Raw genomic sequence first — 6,000 nt, forward strand, 5'->3', positions numbered from 1 at the left:
CTATGATTTCGGTCTTATTCTCGTTCAATGTAAGAAAATTATGTGATAACCAAATTTTTACTTCATGCAAACAGTTGAACAGAGGTTGCAAAGAAGCAGTCACATCAGATTTCAAAGGTAAATAAATCTGGATATCATCGGCATAACAGTGAAAGGAGATGTTGTGTTTTCTAAAAATTAATCCCAACGGCAACATGTACAAAGAGAAAAGAGCAGGACCGAGCACGGACCCTTGAGGCACACCACAATAAATAGGGGCAGAAGCCGAGGAGTGTTGCCCCATAGCAACAGAGAACGACCTCTCTGAGAGATAGGATTTAAACCAAGATAAAACCGTACCTTTGAGACCAACAACATGTTCCAATCTTGATAGAAGAATGTTGTGATTAACCGTGTCAAAAGCAGCAGACAAGTCAAGTAAAACTAAGACCACAGAATATCCAGAATCAACAGTTAAAAGAAGATCATTAAAAACTCTAAGTAAGGCTGTCTCTGTGCTGTGGCGAGGTTTAAAACCAGACTGAAACTTTTCATTAATACCATTTGCATCTAAAAAGGCCTGAAGTTGTTTTAGAATTACCTTTTCCAATATTTTGGAAATAAAAGGGAGTTTAGAGATCGGCCTGTAGTTAGTGAGAGCATTAGGGTCAAGATTTTTCTTTTTCATAATAGGTTGCACAACAGCATGCTTAAAGACAGACGGTACACAACCTGATGACAATGATGCATTCAGCAGAGATAAGATACAAGGACCAATAACATGTAAAGCTTCCTTAAAGAAACGAGAAGGAAGAATATCATGCGGGGAACCAGAGATTTTGAGATGATCAATTATATCTTTTAAAGCAGAATAAGACACTGGCTCAAACTGTTGAAAGACAGTCAAGCATTCAGGAGCTGGAACTGGGTCTAAAACTGATGATGGATGAGATGGATGAGAAGCCCTTAGAGCTGAGATTTTATCAGAGAAATACTTTAAGAATTTATCACAAAGAGCAGGGGAGGCATCCCTATAAGTGGTAGTGCGAGGGTTTATCACAGAATTAAAAGTATTAAAAAGTGCTCGGGGGTTGTGGCTATTAGTCATAATAATGCTAGACAAAAAGGCAGATTTGGCAGCTTTAACAGACTTTTGATACTTAGATAGACAATTATGGAGGATGTCCAGAGAGACGTGGAGTTTGTCTTTCCTCCATTTTCTTTCAGCACGATGACATTCACGCCTAAGGGCGCGAGTAGTATCATTTAGCCAGGGTTGTGAGGATTTGGCACGTTTAATTCTCAGAGGTGCCACAGAATTAAGGATGTCAGCGCATGTAGTATAAAAGAGGTTAGCAAGCTCATCCGCTGATAAAACCCCATTACAGTTAGCATCAGAGAGGGGAGAGTCAAGGAAAGCATCAATGAAGTGGGCGATTGACTGGGAGTTAATTGTGCGCGATTGCCGCACAGGGCCATCACTGTTCAAATCCACATCGCTCGCTACAGTATTAAACAAAACCGGAAAGTGATCTGAAATCCCAAAGTCCTCTATGTCCGTGATGCAAATATCCAGACCATAAGACCAAATCAAGTATATGACCTTTAGTGTGAGTTGGTTCACTTACCCACTGGGTGAGATTGAGGGTGCTAATAAGAGCGAGGAAATCCTTAGCTAGCGAACTGTCCTCACAGCAAACATGAATGTTGAAGTCACCAACAATTAATATACGGTCATAACGTGGCACTAGGCTCCCCAGTAGATCAGCAAATTCTGGAAGAAAATCCTTAATAAGTTTCGGGGGACGATACACCACAGCGCAGAGGATGGAGGGGACGCAGTTCACTTCCAATAACTGCACCTCGAAACTGCGGTACAGAACAGGTGGCAGCTGCCGACATCGAAGTTTGTTTTTAAAAACTGAAGCTAGCCCTCCACCTCTTCCAGTGGTCCGGGGTGAGCTAATAAAAGCATAGTCAGGTGGGAGCAGCTCCGAGAAGGGAAAAAGTTCGCCGGGGCGAAGCCAAGTTTCCGTCAGGAATAAGAAATCCAGTCCCGACGATAGAATAAGGTCATTTAAAATAAAAGTCTTATTCGTCAGTGACCTTGTATTTAATAAGGCCATACGGAGAGTGGTCACACTGTTACTGGTAGGAGAACGCCGCAGCAGGCGAAGGTTGCCGAGATTCAGGCCTCCTCTGGAGGACCGCACCCAGCACCGACCGGGTGGAAGATCAGCTGGGAGGTCCAGGTAACCATAAGGTCCGACAGGGCGAATCCAGCGATGACAGAACAGTGTGAAGTTAGCATGGTCTCGGAGGGCAGAAATACATGACAAAATGTTTGTAGAATAGCGATCATTTATTGCAACATAGGACTTTAAAAGGGCCTTGATACGAACACGGATGCCGCCACGTTTACCCCGTCTCCGTGAACATTTCCTTTGAGAGAAGGTAGATGGTAAGTGGCGGAGGTAATCAGGAAAGTCCTTCGAAAGCGGAGGAGGATCGTCAGATCTCCATTTAAAATCTTGTGTCTGGTAGTCCAAAGGCCGGAGATTCAAAAGAGTTTGGCGATCATAGACAAGTAACGTGGAGACATCAGGGCAGCACATAGAGAGAAGGACAATAAACAACAAACAAAAACGGAGGAGACGGCTTGCCGTGAACACTGGCGCCATCTTGTGACTTATGAAATGTGAAATACATAAATAATTAATTAAATGTGTAATTAAGTAATTACTTACATGTGTCATAACTATTTATTTAATTAATTCCAATTTATTATTGACACATTTAATTAATTATTTAATGGTGTATTTAATTAATTCATTATGGCAGTCCTGGCATTCCATAGACATGGGGTTAGTATCTTGCCCAAGGATATTTGGCATGCAGCCAGGAGGCAGCCTGGGATCGAACCATCAACCTTCTGATTAGTGGCTGACCTGCTCTGCCACCTGAGCTACAGCCACCCACAACACATGATAAGGAACTCACTACTGATAAGTTGTACAGGAGGCGGACTGGGAAACTGCATGTTTAAAAGCCCAAAGGTAATCAATTAATACAAGGATGAAACTCCTCTGATATAAGTGGTTGATGAGAACTTACATAACCCCAGTCAAACTGAACCACTGGTCCCCTGTCATCCCATATAGCTGTAGTAAATGTTTAGACAGAAAGTTTAACCGTGTATGTAGCTGTCCAATATTACAGCATTACTGGAAATCAATTATATAAACTCTAAGATCATTGCAAAAATGTGCATATTGGATCGAGAGAACTGTGTTTTTAGCTCCAGACAGCTAAAACTGATTGACTCTGGACTCCTGCAGGCCACGTGGTTCATATCTTTGTTTTGGAAGAAAATGGATGTACCCTCAAGTCATATGTAGGTGAAGAAGATGGCATCATGTATTGTATTGGAATGACTTGTATTCATAGCTGGACTGGCCATCGGGCATACCAGGCATTTGCCCGGCGGGCCGCTGGCGATTTTTTGTTTTTATGGGCCGATGGATTTTTAATTTTTTTTTTGGAAGGGTATAAATAATGAAAGGTGCTGGATTGGCCAATTGGTCATGATTGACTCTGGGCTGGACCAATTACAGCCGAGGAGGTCGGATGCACCCTCCCCCTTGTTTAGCAATCTTATAGACGAACTAAAGAAAATGGAGAACAAAAAAAGGAAAGGAGGTGAAGAAAAAATTAGGGCCAAAAAGAAACAAGCCCTTCAGGCAGACGCTGCCAAATGTGTAAAAATAATTGAATTGTTTGGCGGTAGCTATGGCAGAGATTCCACAGATTTAGCAACATCAGCAAGTGGTGGAGGCCAGCAGGTGGATGAGGGAAAGGTGAGGCAGGAGGAGAGCCCCGAGGCGGCCGCCGGTCTGACTGTCAGGTGAACTGAACTTCAGGTAAGAAGTTATGACCTGCAGTCTATCTGGGTCAGATATAAACCAAGTTTAGTTGTAGTTTATTTTCGTTGTGCTGAGTTTTTACAGTCGCTTAGAATAACTCGTACTGCGTACTAGCTAGCATGACGGAGTTTCTATAGTGCTGGGCGGGTGCTATGAAGTTACTGATAGTGAATTTTATTTTATGCTTATGGTTGGTTTCTCAAACTCTTCAAAATCTTAACAAATTGTGCCAATCCTTACATGTTGCACCAGGCTGATTTATCATCAAAAGTGGAGAAGTCTGTGACAGAGGAGACAGAAGAGCAGCAGAGAGAGACGGAGCAGCAGGGACATACAGAAGAGCAAGAGAGAGAGTTGGAAGAGCAGGAGAGTGAGAGCCAGGGCATAGATTACTTTGCTAGCCCTGAACCTGCCATATTACAGGCCTTCTTAGATTACCAACCACAGCAGAACAGCAGCAGTGCAGTTGTGATGAGGGTGTTCAGCTGTAAAGATGGCACCAACAGAAGTGGCAAAGAACACCATTTATTGTTCAGCTTTGTGTGTCTGGCATTTGCAAGGCGGACTGACACCAGCACACAAATAATTTCCCCCAGGGATCAATAAAGTATTCTGATGATTTATAACAGGCATGAGTGACTGGCGACATATACATCTGCACACAGAGGAGCATGAAAAGAGCACTACACACCAGACCTGTGCTGAAGCTTTTTTCTCAAGGTGCTCAAAAGGCAACATCAGGAGCTTGTTTGCTGGCAGTCAGCTCACAGAGCACAAGTGAAAAAGAGACGGCAAGTTTTAGAGCGTATAGTGGATGTGATCAAAGTACTTGGGAAGAGGGGACTCAGCTATAGGCATGTGGAGAATGAGGCTGCATACACTTTGGGTGATAACACCATCGATCATGGTAACTTTCTGGAACTGATAGGCAAGTATGATATGTGCCTTGGAGAACATTTGAATGACTGCATTGAAAAAAGCAAGAAGTTGCATCAGACCAGTGGATCAAGAGGTAGAGGATCTCTCATCACCCTACTCTCCAAAACAACTGTTAACTCAGTGATTGATGCACTTGGCCATCTCATTCAAGAGAGCATCGCCAGTGATGTCCAGAAAGCTGGTGTCACAGGCTGGGTCTCTGACCCAGCGCTCTGAGTTCATTTTGTATTTGTCTCATTTTAGATATGTGATTAGTTTGTGTCATTCCTATTTAGCTTTAGTTAAGGAAAGGCAGTTATTATTTATTGTTTCCTTGGTTTCTATGTTTGAGTTCTTGTATCGTTCATCACGTGTTAGGTCTGTTAAGCTTGTGTTGTCATGTCTAGTTTCAGTGTTTCCTGTTTTATTTTGAAGGAGTCGTGTGTTCTTTGTTCATTGTATTTAGTTTCACTTCCCCTGTCCTGTCATTAGGTTCATGTCAGTCAGCTGTTCCTCCATGTGTTCCCACTTCCCCTAATCACCTCCTGTGTATTTAAGTCCTGTGTTTTCAGTGTGTCATTGTCAGATCGTCTGCTTTGTTTGCAAGCCAAGAAGTTGCGTCAAGTTTCCTCATGTCAAGTCCATGTTCCTGTTGTAGGTTTTTAAGTTAATTTAGCTCACCCAGTTTAGTTTGTTAGCCTTGCATTTTGCCTTTTGTTTACAGTTATTTTGCCAGCCTCAATAAATGGCTCGTTTTCTGTTATTCAAGTCATGTTTCACATTTTGTTTCCGTCTGCATTTGGGTCCACCCTTCACTCTACACACAGTCAGCCCTGCTGATTGTGACAGCTGGGGTGTTTTCTGTTCAGCTAGACACAACCCAAGACATCACAGGTTATGATCAGTGTTCAGTAATCATCAGGTGTGTTACTGAGGCTGTGCAGGAGAGGCTTGTCTCCATAGTGAGGTGCGAAGCATCCACGGGGCAGTACTTTGTAAACTTGCTTTCCGGAGTTTTAGAGCATCTGAATCTAGACAAGGCCATGTGCATTGGGAATGCAACACATGGTGCTTCAAATATGCAGGGCCAGTACAAAGGCTTTTCAGCACTTATGACTGCCCAGTCTCCAACTCAAGTGCATGTGTGGTGCTATGCACACATACTTAATCTTGTGCTTGC

Source organism: Copadichromis virginalis, linkage group LG10 (genome assembly GCF_057382275.1).
Source record: "Copadichromis virginalis isolate Kocher_CV1m ecotype Utaka linkage group LG10, C_Virginalis_male_GT1.1, whole genome shotgun sequence".
NCBI classification, from domain to species: Eukaryota; Metazoa; Chordata; class Actinopteri; order Cichliformes; family Cichlidae; genus Copadichromis; species Copadichromis virginalis.